Source organism: Schistocerca serialis, chromosome 4 (assembly GCF_023864345.2).
Source record: "Schistocerca serialis cubense isolate TAMUIC-IGC-003099 chromosome 4, iqSchSeri2.2, whole genome shotgun sequence".
NCBI lineage: Eukaryota > Metazoa > Arthropoda > Insecta > Orthoptera > Acrididae > Schistocerca > Schistocerca serialis.
Window position 1 is genome coordinate 868,615,210 of NC_064641.1, and position 15,912 is coordinate 868,631,121.

A 15,912-nucleotide genomic window follows, 5' to 3' on the forward strand; every position below is an offset into this window, starting at 1 on the left:
TGAGGTGGTTTGGGTGAGGCAGCGCCAAAAACTGAGGCGGCGAAGTAGCAAGTGGAATGTCGTCGAATTCAGTGCTTGTGGTACCCGAAAGAAGTCACGTGAAGTCAATCTACGGCAGCCTGGGATGTGTGTAAGAGTGATACTACAAGCAGTGCTATGACGCAGTCAGTTATACGGCGTGCACATTGCTGGTTCTGTGAAACTTTCGCAGCAAACACCAGACACTGTCTTGCCGTTTCCTTCAAAAATACCCGAACGCCAGCGTTCTCGCACCTTTATGCCAAGCGAAAAGTCGGTGAGGTTTCGCGTGGAATAGTCGTAAGGATAGAGTCATACCGATAACACACTCACTCATTTCACTCCTCCCGAACAGGTAAAGAAGGCTCAGAGGTACCGACCGGCCGCCGTGTCATCCTCAGCCCACAGATGTCACTGGATGCGGATGTAGAGGGTCATGTGGTCAGCACACCGCTCTCCCGGCCATATGTCAGTTTACGAGAGCGGAGCCGCTACTTCTCAATCAAGTATCTCCTCAGTTTGCCTCACAAGGGCTGAGTGCTCCCCACTTGCCAATAGCGTTAGACAGACCGGATGGCCACCCATCCAAGTGCTAACCCAGCCCGACAGCGCTTAACTTCGGTGATCTGACGGGAACCGGTGTTGCCACTGAGGCAAGGCCGTTGGCACCGATAATACACGGACGGAAAACAAAATCGCAACATCAGAATATAATTAATCAGGAGTAATTAAATTTTGAGAATTAATTTGTCCAGGTAGCACACTTAAGTAATTCACATTGCAGCACCACAGGTTAATGTAAACGCTAGAAAAGCCATAAGCAATCTTAAATGCTGGTACATTAATAACCAGTGTAACCGCCAGAATGTTGAATGCAAGCCGGTAAACGCGCAAGTATTGTGTTGCACAGGTGCCGGGTGTCAATTTTTGGAATCGAGTTCCATGCCTGTTGCACTAGGTCGGTCGCTACAGGATTGGCTAATGCTGTTTATAGATGACGCTGGAGTTGCCGTCCGATGCTGTCCAACAAGTGCTCAACTGGAGACAGACCTGATGATCGAACAGGCCTAGGGAATATATCGACACTCTGTAGAGCATGTTAGGTTACTACAGCGGTAAGTGGACGAGCGGTATCCTGCTGGAAAACACCCCCCCCCCCTCCTGACTGCTGTTCATGAATGGCAGCACGAATCACCAGATTCATGTACAAATTATCAGCCAGGGTATGTGGAACAATCACGAGAGTGCTCCTGCTGTCATACGAAATCACACACCAGGCCATGATTCCATTGTGTCTGGCACACAGATAGCTTGTTCGGAGGCTCTCAGCTCGCCTCCTAACCAACACAGGGACACCAATGGCACCGAGGCGGAATCTGCTTTCATCTGAAAAAAGAGCAGACCTCGAAGGTGCCCTCCAATGAGCTCTCTCTCGGGACCACTGAAGTCACAAATAGTGATGGTTTTGAGTCAGTGCAATACACGCTACAGGGCGTCTGTCTCGGAGCTGTCCTTGAAGTAACTGATTAGTAACAGTTTGTTGTGTCGCTGTGATACCAACTGCTGCTGAAGTTGCTGCTGCAGATGCAGTACGATGCGCCAGAGTCATACGCCGAACACAACGGTCTTACCACCAGGTGGCAGCGCGGGTTTAGCCGAGCGGTCAAGGCGCTCCAGTCATGGACTGTGCAGCTGGTCCCGGCGGAGGCTCGAGTCCTCCCTCGGGCATGGGTGTGTGTGTTTGTCCTTAGGATAATTTAGGGTAATTAGTGTGTAAGCTTAGGGACTGGTGAGCTTAACAGTTGAGTCCCATAAGATTTCACACACATCTGAAGACTTTTTTTTTTTTTTACGTCCAGGTGAGCATCGCTGTCAGTAGTCATGTACAGTGGCTACATTCCTGCTAAGTCTTTCTGCAGCATCGCAGAAGGAATATTCAGCTCCTCGCAGCCCTATTACAAGACTTCATTCAAACTCAGTGAGGAGTTGATAATGGATTCTTTGTCGCCTTAAAGGCATTCTTCATAAACACCAACTCACCACATCCAATCTCAAAGGTAATTAACGCTCAAGACCCTTAAGCCGTCGGCACACCGACCGTGCATCCAAACGTTGAGCGTTGAGCGTGCCGAGTGTCTGACGTCATAGCGTCGAATAGCACGTTCGGGAGTCTTTCCGAAAGTGCAGAGCAACAGCTGGCATGTCAGATATTCTGAGCGTGCGACTGAGAGTTGACCAATGAGATGGCACAACGCCACCTACGTCACACGCATGCCGTCTCCCTTCAGTGCAGAGTTGTGAGGCGCCATATTGGCGTTCATTTCAAGCCTATATGTATATATGCCGTTTCTGAGGACCAGCAAATTGAGAATCACTGGAAAACCCGTTGTTAGTTGTGTGATTCGTTCCAATAAAGTAATGAGAAACACCATATTCATGGGAAAAGAATTATTGTAACTTGCGTGTTATGAGAGTAGGCTATTTGAAGGCAGCGACACACTGAAGATCCACCAAAAACGCATTGTTCTTGGTACAATTTGTTATAATTAAATTTCAGTTAGTAACATAATTATCTAAGATTAAAGATTTTAGCAAGGGGTAAGACTCTATGGTTAACAATACTCTGGGAGTTGTTGGTTTAGCGTAATGAGTAGCGTCTCTGTCCTCAAGTGAGTTTTGTTGAGGCGGTGGTTCGCGTCGTTAACACTCTCAATTTTTTTTCCCTAACATTCGCGTTTTTATTAGGTTCTGATACTTTATTATTAGTTTAATATAAGTATACGCTATAATATTTGATGTTATGTAAATATAAGTTCACTTTTTTTTTAGGGGTGACTGTGTTGGATTGGCTTAATCTACAGGACAGCTTGCGCTACTTGTATTAAGATGCTCCTTTTTCTTTTACGCTTCGTAATTCACATGTTGCAAAGATTCTGCTACTAGGTAGAAACAGTGATCAAGTAAGACTGACCTTGGGGTTTTACTAAAATGTGGGAACAATGAAATAATGTTTATCTGATGCAGAGAAGTATTACAAATCCTTACCGCGCTGTTTGTAATGGAACTTTTATAAGCCTGTGTTCTTATTGATCGGACATGGTACTTTCCTTTTCGTGGACGATGGAGGAAATGTGCGTTTTAATAGAGCTAACGTGGTAATTTTACGCACATTCGTTGAGCAAACAGTGTGATTTACGAACTAGAAACATCCCTCAACTGCCGCTGGAGTGCGTTGCGATCGCGTATACCACGTTGGGGCCCACGTACCGTATGCACGAGTCGCATCGTTCCTGAGCGTTCAGCAGCACGTTGAACTTGGCACGCTCAACGTTAACGTTCGACAGCACGGTCCGTGTGCCGACGGCTTTACACCGTGTATTTAAAACAAACCTGCTTTGCATCCTCATTGTGGCGCTACTAGCGCCACACTTAGGTGACCGGCGTGAAATATGAACAGACCTGCCGACTTCCGTTTATGTCGCTCAACTTCTTCTTGGTGTTGCGAATTTTTTTCGTCAGTGTGTATAACACACATGTTTTAGGGCAGTGTTTCTTTATATTAGCTACATGCTTGGTTTACATTGTTTAAAATACGTAAACTGTTAATTCTTGGCACAATTATTTACTATTTAGTAACTTCTACATCATCACGCCGCGCTCGTAAGAATCATGACTATTTTGCTGTTACCGTCTGCCGTAGTTGAAACCCTAGAGATAGTCTGTCACATTGACTGTGACACTAATCTTGTCTTCGACTGGTTGTGTTATTACAACTGTTGTTATTGTTATTATTTTGAAATGCCTCTACAGTTTCGATATGGTTAAGAGACGCCATAATGCAAACGCAGTGCGGCCTCTGTTCTAATAATTATGTAATTTCAATTTGCAACTAATTTCAGTCGCAAATACATCTTCTGGCAGACGTATCTCTGCCTAATGAGAAAGGAACTTCCATTATGCAGGCTACGATCGAAACCAACCAGTCAGAGACTTAGGGAATGTAGACATGCAGTAACAGTGCGGTATTGTTTCATGAGCTTATTATCTATTACTATAATCACTCATAGAGACTTTTATGTCATATTATATGGTAGTATACAAGACATCTTGGAATTTTTTGTTTAAGGTGACTTTTCGAACAGCACAGTATCGTCGTCGTCTTCAAAGAAAATAGATAACTTGCGGAAAAATTTGCTCTCGCAGAAGATTAGTTAATAACCGATATTTAAGTTTTCCGCTGATACGAAGAATGCTCGCAAACGGCCATGTTGGATAAGGTAGTGTAGTTATACAAGTGGGTAAGACAGATTGTTACTGGTATTCTTTCGTTTGAAAAGACTTAACACAAATACATATTCTAAGACAAAGAAACAGTCGCACCACGAAGGAGTTATGTGAATGGTACGGAAACTGGTAGATATGATGCACATTTACAGGTAAACAAATTATTACATTTTCAGAAAAATTGGTTGATTTAGGTAAATCAGAGAGAGGCGCCGCACGCTGTAGAGACAAACACCGACACAGTGTGGGTTTGTCCGCACTGAAGTTGCTCAGTGAACGCCAGGGCATAATAAAAGTAATTAAATTCCGATCGAGGAAGTTTCCCATAAATTCTGGAGGCATAACTTTGGTAAGTCTATAAACATCCTTCAAAAGTTTTTTCACAGTCGCTATCAGTCCTTAGTGTATGCTAAATAATCAGAAATTTCCGAGTGTCTAAGTAGTTATATTAACAGTAAGTTCTGTTGGACGTGTTTCGATTCTAGTGTAGCCATCTTGGCTATCAAGATCATGAATTTATAAGCTGCGGTTTCTCTCCCCTACAGATCGGGATACATACCGGAATAAAGTCCGGCACATATTCCGCACCTTTTCTCGTTGGGAATGCTTTCCGCACTAATCAGACAACACTTCCAAATAACTGGAAACATTTCTGTTATGTACGTATTTTCATTCAAATGACTTACCTTGCACAGCGTTTTACAATCGGACGACCCGGATGACGACACGAAAGAATAACAAAACGTATCCGAAGGTAAAACGTACTGAGAATTATACCTGAAAACAGAAGAAAAAAGTGATTATGTTGGACAACTTGTAAGCTTTGGTTACACGAAGACTGCACAATTTATGGTATTTTTTGTGTCGGTTGTGGCCGAGATAACACAAAGAAAATCAAATGGGCTAAGTTTGTAATTCTTACTTTTGGTTTTGATTTAATACTTCATCAGGATTTACTGGATGTATTAGCTAAAGATAAATGGATTATATATCTTAGTTTTTATGTTTTCAACTTTTAGTAGCTAAACTAGTTACATAAAGCAGTGAACTATTTACATGTATAAATAATATATTTTAAAAAGTGTTGTTAACACTTCATAGTTTTTTCTTCATCTCACAGCAGATTTATAACCAGAAATGTATTGTAAGTATATATATATATATATATATATATATATATATATATATATATATATATATATATATATATATATATACTTTAAAAACAAAATAGTTTTGCGGTTTTTAACATGTGGCATATAGCCCATAGCATAAGGGATAGACGCCGCAAATTAAAGATGTTTAATTGTTACACTGAAAAAGCCAAAAAGATTGCACGTCATAGACGAATGGTGTGTTTAGCTGAACAAAAAAAATGCTAAAAGGGCACGCTACCATGTCACTTAACATAAACAATTCTGAATTTGAAAATATGCGTCATCTCTCTCGGATTTAGCCTATTCAAGAGAAGTTCCACAAGCTGAGCAAGTTAATAGCGCGTTGGTCCACTTCTGCCCCTTATGCAAGCTTCGACTTGAAACTGATTGATAGAGTTGTTTGATGCCCTCCTGACGGATATCGTGCCGCATTCTGTGGAACTGACGCACCAGATCCTGAAAATCCCGAGGCGGTTCGAGGGCACTGCCCATAAATTCCAAAGTTCTCATCTAATGAGTGATACAGCAACCTTGCTGGCCAAGGTAGAGTTTGGCAAACACGAAAACATTGCAGCAGAACGTCTCGCCGTGTGCAGGTAGACATCAAATTTGCTGAAACGTAAGCCCAGGATAGCTTGATATGAAGGGCAACAAAACGAGGCGTATCGAAAACGCCGTCCTGTTGCTGCGTTTTATAGGCAGGAGCCTTAGAAAATGTAACAAATCGACTAAGGAGACTGCCTATACTACGCTTGTCCGTCTTCTTTTAGAATACTGCTGCGCGGTGTGGGATCCTTACCAGATAGGGTTGACGGAGTACATCGAAAAAGTTCTAAAAAGGGCAGCACGTTTTGTATTATAGCGAAATATGGGAGAGAGTGTCACAGAAATGATACAGGATTTGGGCTGGACATCATTGAAAGAAAGGCGTTTTTCGTTGCGACGGAATCTTCTCACGAAATTCCAATCACCAACTTTCTCCTCCGAATGCGAAAATATTTTGTTCACACCAATCTACATGGGGAGAAACGATCACCGCGATAGAATAAGGAAAGTCAGAGCTCGTAGGGAAATATATAGGTGCTGGTTCTTTCCGTGCACTATGTGAGATTTGAATAATAGAGAATTGTGAATGTGGTTCGATGAACCCTCTGCCAGGCACTTAAATGTGATTTGCAGAGTATCCATGTAGATGTAGATGTGTGTGCGAACTTGTATGAATCAAGGCAGTGTCAGTGAGCATTGAAGCTGAACGAAGAACTGCGTAATATCCAAGAAACGGCTTCAGAGACGGTAGCGTTAATCAATGTGATACGTCACAATACAGGCACAACTTAATTGCATATATCTTTGGCCACAGAAATGATAAACAGTAGAAGCGAGCCGATAATAAAATCCGCCACATATGCACTCAAAGCGTTATAAGAAATTACGAGTATATTGTCCTCCAATATACAGATTAAAGACTACGCTCTTTTTTTTAACGAAATGAATCATATTAGAAGAATTATCGCAAGCGAAAGAACTTAAATTCTTTTTATTTTGACTTAGTATTTTTTAATGAGTGGTTATTAACTATAATTAATTCGAATTCATAATGGTTGTGTTGGTAGTTGTATACTAATTATTTACTACCTTGTTCATTTGACAAGTTGTGAATGTAAACCATATCCGACCAAGAACAATGTTACGCTATTCTATATCGCCAACGATACCGGTTTTCTTGCAAGTGAACGTGTCATACGATTGACATTAGGAGTCTGCAAGATCATCTAACAGAATTAGAAAGATGATGGACAAATAACAAAATTCAATTAACCCGCAAGAAAGCACCTCTATCTATGTTGCTAAAAAACGCCCTACGATCGTAACGCATCTACAAAATACCACGTCCAGGAGACGCTATAAAACATGACGGAATCATGGCTACCACTATTCTTGACCTTAAAATTAGACGTAAATACGAAAGTACATCTTCAGAATACCACGTCCAGGAGTAGCTGTAAAAACACAACGAAATCGCGGCTACCACTATGCCCGACCAGAAAATTGGGCATGACTATCAAAGTACGTATCTATAACAACAGTTCTGCCAGCGGTCTTACATGGAAGCTCATCATGAGGATTATCTACCGACAACCAATTAAATCAGATCGAGATTGTATAAAAAAAATGCCTGCGAAGGCTAATACCTAAGCTCACCGGGAATGTCTATGTAGACCACCAGATGAACAACTAGATGTTAATGGGGCAACACAAGGACAAGACACGGGCATTCCATGAAAACATAGATGTTATCCGTCACACCACGCTCTACGTCAGAGGCGTAGCAACAACGTTTCCACATCCAAGGTATCGTTTCAATGCGCTGTGAAGATGAATTGAGTGAAATTTAAAAGTTTTCAAACGATGTTTTTGCTATCGTTGTGGTCTTCGTTACGTAGCCTGGTTTGATAATGTTCTCCACATTGCTGTATACTGTGCAAGCCCCTTCATCTCCGAATAACAATTACAACTCCCTCTGCAAATTTTTACTCTTCCCCACTCCCTCCCCTCATCGCCGCCCACAAAAGGCAAATCTTCGTTTATAGCTCTTGTAGATTAGGAGAAAGTTATTGACAATGTTAACTAGAATACACTTTTCGAAATTCTGAAGGTAATAGGGGTAAATAACATGGCGCGAAAGGTTATTTACAACCTGTGCATAAACCAGACTGCAGGAGCATGAAAGGAGGCATTGGATCAGAGGAGAGTGAGACAGGGCTGTAGCTCATCCCCAATATTATTCAACCTGTACATTGAGCAGGCAGTAAAGAAAAAACGGGAAAAGGAATTGATGTTCAAGAAGAAGAAATAAAACTTTTCAGGTTCATCGCTGTCTTCATACTGCTAGCATCATTCTCATTTATTGTTCCATCTTAGTTGCACATTTTGCATTAGATTCCATGTTTCTATCACTAAGGATCATCTTCAGACCTAAGTAGTTGCGTCAGCAACCCGTCTTGTCAACTCAGAACCACAAATCAGACCTCTCTGATACGTGGTTCTGAGCAGACAAGACGGGTTGCTGACAAAACTACCTAGTCTGAAAATGATCCTGGGTGATCGAAACATGTAATCTACTAAAAAATGTGCAACTGAGATGGAACAATAAACGAGAAATAAATATCTGTACTGCTGCTGAATCTCTCAAGACGAACATGTCGGCTACAGTAACGTCGTAATTCTGTCAGAGACAGCGAAGGACCTGGAAAAGAACATGAACGGAATGTATAGTGTCTTGCAAGGAGGACATAACATGAACTTCAACAAAAGTAAAAGCAAAATAAGGGTAAGGGAATGTAGTCGAATTAAATCAGGCAGTGATGAGGGAAATACATTATACAACGAAACACTAAAAGTAGTAGATGTGTTTTGCTATTTTGGCAATAAAATAATTGATAATGGCTGAAGAATAGAGGATACAAAATGCGGAATGGTAGTGGCGCAAGAAATGCATTTCTGAAGAAGGGAAACTGGTTGACACCGAATACAGATTTAAGTATTACGTGGAGATGGAGGCGGGAGAAAGGGAAGGGAAGGAACTATTGATATCAGCTGCATCAGGACTTTATGTGGAATCAGCGAAGACGAGTGAAATTGTATACCAGACTGGGACTCGAACCGGAGATTTTCTGCTTACTAGGTAGTTGCGTTAACCAATGCACCAACCGGAAGTAGAACTTATCGCAAATGTGCGGGCTATCTCGGCACGCTCCCCATCTGCCTCTCATTCCCAACTTGCACCACCTATCCGCACTCCTTGTCCACATACTCCGTGCTCACTAATTTTAGATTCCCGCTCGAGGTCGAAAGTAAAGGTGCATCCGCAGTGAAAAATGTGGATTTATTGACCATCGAGTGTAATCAGTTATCTAAATGTCGGGTGCCTGTTCTTTCAGACAAACATGAAAGAAGTATAGCCTTGTACAGAAGACAAGAAGAGAACAGAAGCTTTTTGAAATGTGATGCTGCAGAAGAATGCCGGAGGGTATCTCGGTGCATCACAAAACTAACGAGGAGGTAGACTGATCAGCCGAAACATTATGACCACCGGCCGCTGTGGCCGAGCGGTTCTAGGCGCGTCAGTTTGGAACCGCGCTGCTGCTACGGTCGCAGGTTCGAATCCCGCATCGGGCATGGATGTGTGTGATGTCATTAGGTTAGTTGGGTTTAAGTAGTTCTAAGTCTAGGGGACTGATGACCTCCGATGTGAAGTTCCATAGTGCTTAGAGCCATTTGAACCATTTGAACATTATGACCACCGCCCACCACGACGTTGGAATTCGCCCGTTGGCGTTGCGAGTATATGAGAGTATCTCAAAACTGGCCAAATGTTCGCGTGCTACTGTCGTGAGAACGAAAGTAAAACTACCACTTGGCACAAAATGGTTGGACGTCCTCGACTCTTCACAGAACGTGGAGTTCGCTGGCTAGTCTGCTCTGTAAAGTAGGCTAGATGGTGATATGTGGCATCTCTGCCGAAAGAGCACAATGCTGGTGCAGGCACAGATGTTTCGGAACACACTGTTTATCGTACGTTGTTGAATATGCGGCTCTGCAGCAGAGCACCCCTACATAGTCACTTGTTGACCCAAAGACGTCGTCAACTACGATTACAGAAGACACGGAACCATCGGAATTCGACCGTCGATCAATGGAAACATGTCTACTCTTCTCATGAATCAGATTTTTGCTACATTAGGTCGATGGTCGCCTTCACAAACGCCGTCATAGAGGTGAACGGCGGCTGGAAATGTGCAAGGTGGACGCAGGCTGGTGGGAGCAGTATTACGCTAATACGCGACATGTGGTAGTAATGTAAGGCACGGTGACAACTGCGAACCACCTGCGTCCCATCATGTCTGATGCCTTCTCCGACGGCGATGTCATCTTTCAGCAGTATAATTGTTCGAGTCTCGGAGCCAGAAGCACGCTACAGTGGTTTGAGAACCATTATAGTGAACTCACGTTGACGTCTCGGCGACCAAATTTGCCTCATGCAAATCCTGTGGAACCCATCTGGGTCGCTATTGGGCATCATAATCACGTATGCGTATCAGCTGCCACTTATTTATGCGGACTACATGAGCTGTGCACATCTGACGCCACAAACTTATCAACAATCTGTCGGACCTCTGATACACAGAATCAGTCTTGTACTTCATTCCAAAGACTGCCAAACACGTGGTCATCAATGTCCAGTTTGAGAGAAAAGAAATTTGTTGCATTACTTGAGTAAAAGATCGTATTACCAAATTTAGAGCTGGAGGGACGTGTGAGGGCAAAAGCCGTAGACGGTGGCGAAGATATAAATACAGTAACCAGGTTCAAAAAGTTGTAGGTTGTAGTAGTTATTCGGAGATGAAGAGGCTTTCACAGAATAACGTGTGCAGCTGCATCAAATCTGTCTACGTACGGAAGACCACAACAGCTACAAAACCGAAGATGTAAGATTTATTGAAGATTTAAACACTTATCGACTGATGGGACGAGCTGTCCGAACATACTGAAACTCAACACTTCCGTCTGGTCCTACGTCCGTCAACTGGATTCACAATTTTTCAGACTTCTTTTCTGTTTTATTTCGGACTCTTTATCGTGTCAGCCTGCGTGATTATCACACTGTCTGCCAATGTGTGAAGGATATTTAACTTCCGACGGCAGACAGTCGTAATCATCTGTCTTAACCTGTTCCGCTTACTGCGGTACCAGAGGTGGACACTAGTCCTCCATCACCCTCCGGTGCGAAACGACTCTTGTTTTTCGGCACAGTGCCGAGGATGGCGTGTTAATGTGCCAGGAAATACGACGGAGATCCGCGCACGCACGGCGCCCGTGCGTGGCCGGAAAAAAATAAAAAGAGCGCACACCCACGCACAGGTGTGCGGAGCAGACAAAGAGTGCTGCCGCGCCGTTCCGTGCGGGCCTTCTTTATTTACGCGCCGGTCCCGGCTGCGCCCGCATGCGGCTTATCTGCCGCGGAGCTAGCAGCGCGGCTAGCTGCGACAAGGCTCTGCGACACGCCCGCGCTGAATTATAGATAAGTGCGTAGCGTATACGCCGGGGACACCTGGCAGCCCTTCCGAATACAAACGAGCCGGCCCCGTGTCCCCGCCTTATCTGCGCGGAAATGGGCGCCTTTTTTCTCTCCTTCCTCGTTCTTTCTTCTTGCGCAGCACGTCCGATTATTCGGCCGAGATATGGGAGGAAGAGGAATCGCTGCCGATCCGCGCGCTGGCAGGGGGAGTGGCTATCAGATTTCGGCGCGACGCCGCCGGTGGGGAAAGAGCAAACACCCGCGGGTAAATAACTCGGCCGCCAGGCCCGCCGCCCCGGCCGCTCGCGTGACTTCGCCGCGGGGGCGGGAGGGGGGGGGGGGGCACAGTGCGCTGCTACCTCCTCACGTGCACCATCAGCTGCACCAGGAACCATCGTGATTTCACCACTCCTTGTACAGGGTTATTACAAATGATTGAAGCGATTTCACAGCTCTACAACAACTTTATTATTTGAGATATTTTCACAATGCTCTGCACACACATACAAAAACTCGAAAAGTTTTTTTAGGCATTCAAAAACGTTCGATATGTGCCCTTTTAGTGATTCGGCAGACATCAAGCCGATAATCAAGTTCCTCCCACACTCGGCGCAGCATGTCCCCATCAATGAGTTCGAAAGCATCGTTGATGCGAGCTCGCAGTTCTGGCACGTTTCTTCGTAGAGGAGGTTTAAACACTGAATCTTTCACATAACCCCACAGAAAGAAATCGCATGGGGTTATGTCGGGAGAGCGTGGAGGCCATGGCATGAATTGCTGATCATGATCTCCACCACGACCGATCCATCGGTTTTCCAATCTCCTGTTTAAGAAATGCCGAACATCATGATGGAAGTGCGGTGGAGCACCATCCTGTTGAAAGATGAAGTCGGCGCTGTCGGTCTCCAGTTGTGGCATGAGCCAATTTTCTAGCATATCCAGATACACGTGCCCGTAACGTTTTTTTCGCAGAAGAAAAAGGGGCCGTAAACTTTAAACCGTGAGATTGCACAAACCACGTTAACTTTTGGTGAATTGCGAATTTGCTGCACGAATGCGTGAGGATTCTCTACCGCCCAGATTCGCACATTGTGTCTGTTCACTTCACCATTAAGAAAAAATGTTGCTTCATCACTGAAAACAAGTTTCACACTGAACGCATCCTCTTCCATGAGCTGTTGCAACCGCGCCGAAAATTCAAAGCGTTTGACTTTGTCATCGGGCGTCAGGGCTTGTAGCAATTGTAAACGGTAAGGCTTCTGCTTTAGCCTTTTCCGTAAGATTTTCCAAACCGTCGGCTGTGGTACGTTTAGCTCCCTGTTGCTTTATTCGTCGACTTCCGCGGGGTACGTGTCAAACTTGCCCGCACGCGTTCAACAGTTTCTTCGCTCACTGCAGTCCGACCCGTTGATTTCCCCTTACAGAGGCATCCAGAAGCTTTAAACTGCGCATACCATCGCCGAATGGAGTTAGCAGTTGGTGGATCTTTGTTGAACTTCGTCCTGAAGTGTCGTTGCACTGTTATGACTGACTGATGTGAGTGCATTTCAAGCACGACATACGCTTTCTCGGCTCCTGTCGCCATTTTGTCTCACTGCGCTCTCGAGCGCTCTGGCGGCAGAAACCTGAAGTGCGGCTTCAGCCGAACAAAACTTTATGAGTTTTTCTACGTATCTGTAGTGTGTCGTGACCATATGTCAATGAATGGAGCTACAGTGAATTTATGAAATCGCTTCAATCATTTGTAATAGCCCTGTATACTCCATGTACCTCATTATGTTTAGTGTATTTCTTGTATCAGTACATCCCCTCCTCCCACCAGTTTGTGCATCTACATCTATGCTCCGCTCTTACTTTACGGTGCGTGGTCGAGGGTAATTCGTGTATCAATGTCTTCCTCTCGTCCTCCTCTTCCCAGTTCTTATACATCTACACTCTGCATGCCAGTTTTCGGTGCATGGGGGAGAGTACTTCTTGCATCACTGTCTTACCCCCTCCTTCTCCCAAGTCGTGTACTCCTGCATATACAGGGTGAGTCACCTAACATTACCGCTGGATATATTTCGTAAACCACATCAAATACTGACGAATCGATTCCACAGACCGAACGTGAGGAGAGGGGCTAGTGTAATTGTTTAATACAAACCATACAAAAATGCACGGAAGTATGTTTTTTAACACAAACCTACGTTTTTTTAAATGGAACCCCGTTAGTTTTGTTAGTACATCTGAAAATATAAACAAATACGTAATCAGTGCCGTTTGTTGCATTGTAAAATATTGATTACATCCGAAGATATTGTTAACTGAAGTTGAAGCTTGAATACCACTCCTCCGCTGTTCGATCGTGTGTATCGGAGAGCACCAAATTACGTAGGGATCCAAAGGGAACCGTGATGGACCTTAGGTACAGAAGAGAATGGAACAGCACATTACGTCCACGTGCTAACACCTTTTTATTGGTCTTTTTCACTGACGCACATGTACATTACCATCAGGGGTGAGGTACACGTAGACACGTGGTTTCCGTTTTCAATTACTGAGTGGAATAGAGTGTGCCCCGACATGTCAGGCCAATAGATGTTCAATGTGGTGGCCATCATTTGCTGCACACAATTGCAATCTCTGCCGTAATGAATGTCGTACACGCCGCAGTACATCTGCCGCAATACGTTGTTTCATATCCTCTGGGGTTGTAGGCACATCACGGTACACATTCTCCTTTAACGTACCGCACAGAAAGAAGTCCAGAGGTGTAAGATCAGGAGAACGGGCTGGCCAATTTATGCATCCTTCACGTCCTATGAAACGCCCGTCGAACATCCTGTCAAGGGTCAGCCTAGTGTTAATTGCGGAGTGTGCAGGTGCACCATCATGCTGATACCACATACGTCGACGCGTTTCCAGTGGGACATTTTCGAGCAACGTTGGCAGATCATTCTGTAGAAACGCGATGTATCCCTACGTAATTCGGTGCTCTCCGATACACACCATCGAACAGCGGAGGAGTGGTACTCAAGCGTCAACTTTAGGTTACAATATCTCCGGATGTTATTAACATTTTACAATGCAACAAACGGCACTGATTACGTATTTGTTTATATGTTCAGATGTGCTAACAAAACTAACGGGGTTCCATTTAAAAAAAACGCAGGTTTGTGTTAAAAAACATACTTCCGTGCATTTTTTTATGGTTTGTATTAAACAATTACATTAGCCCCTCTCCTCACGTTCGGTCTGTGGAATCGGTTCGTCAGTATTTGATGTGGTTTACGAAATATATCCAGCGGTAACGTTAGGTGACTCACCCTGTATAGTCCACATGCTTCTTTACGGTGCGTGCCGGGGATTCCGTCTTATCTTCCCCCCTCCTCCTGCTCCCAATCCGTCCACGCCTACGTCTGCACTCCGCAGGATACTTTACGTGTATGGAGGATAGTGCTTCTTATATCACTAAATCCCCCCCCCCTTCCTCCTCCTAATTCGTGTAACTTTACGGTGCGCGGCGGAGAGTACTTCTGACATCACTCATTCCTCCCCTCCCCCCTCCCAACACGTGTGTACACCTACACTTATAATCCTCATGCTTCTGTACGGAGCGTGGCTGAGAGTACTTCTTATATCACCGTCTTCCCCCCTCCTGCTCTTTCTCCCAGTTCGTGTACATCAACATCTATACTCTGCATGCCACTTTACGATGTGTGAACCCTATTTGTATCACTATTTTTCTGCCCTCCCACACTATAATTCGTGAGCTTCTACATCTACACTCCGCAAGCAAGTTTCCGGCGTGTGACGGAGGGTATTTCTTAAATCAGTATCTTCCCCCTTTCCCCATTCTCAGTTCGTACACATACATACACCTCAAATCGCTTTCCGGTTTGTGGCGGAGAGTATTTATTGCGGCACTATCTCCATCTCACCAACTTCGATTCGTCTACATTACAGCTGTACACAATCCTCCTTCCGGTGTGAGGCGAAGGGTACTTCTTGCGCCGCAATCTATTGTGATCGTTTCATAGCTTCTGCTACTGCTAACAACGAGACACCAGTGCCCACCAGCTTTCATTTGTACCCTAAAGCACTGAAGATGATCATAATGCGATCGAAAATCGATTTTGCTGTTAATAAATCATCTAAATTACGCCCAATACTGACCTTCCTGCTAATTTTACACCTTCCCAACCCCTAATTCGCGTACATATTGTAAGCAGGCTGTTTAGGTTTTTTTTATTGGTAACGCCACGTAGCGCTCTGTATGAAAATCACTGGCTGTGCTGTGTGCAGTCTGTGGCTGGTTTGCATTGTTTTTGCTATTGTAGTGTTGGGCAGCTGGATGTTAACAGCGCGTAGCGTTGCGCAGTTGGAGGTGAG

The 15,912-nt window shown here is 44.4% G+C and overlaps 1 pseudogene; it reads right to left on the bottom strand.

Annotated features, from left to right (window-relative positions):
- Positions 1–567: 567 nt before the first annotated feature.
- On the bottom strand, positions 568–685 carry LOC126475781 (5S ribosomal RNA; annotated as a pseudogene).
- Positions 686–15,912: the final 15,227 nt, after the last annotated feature.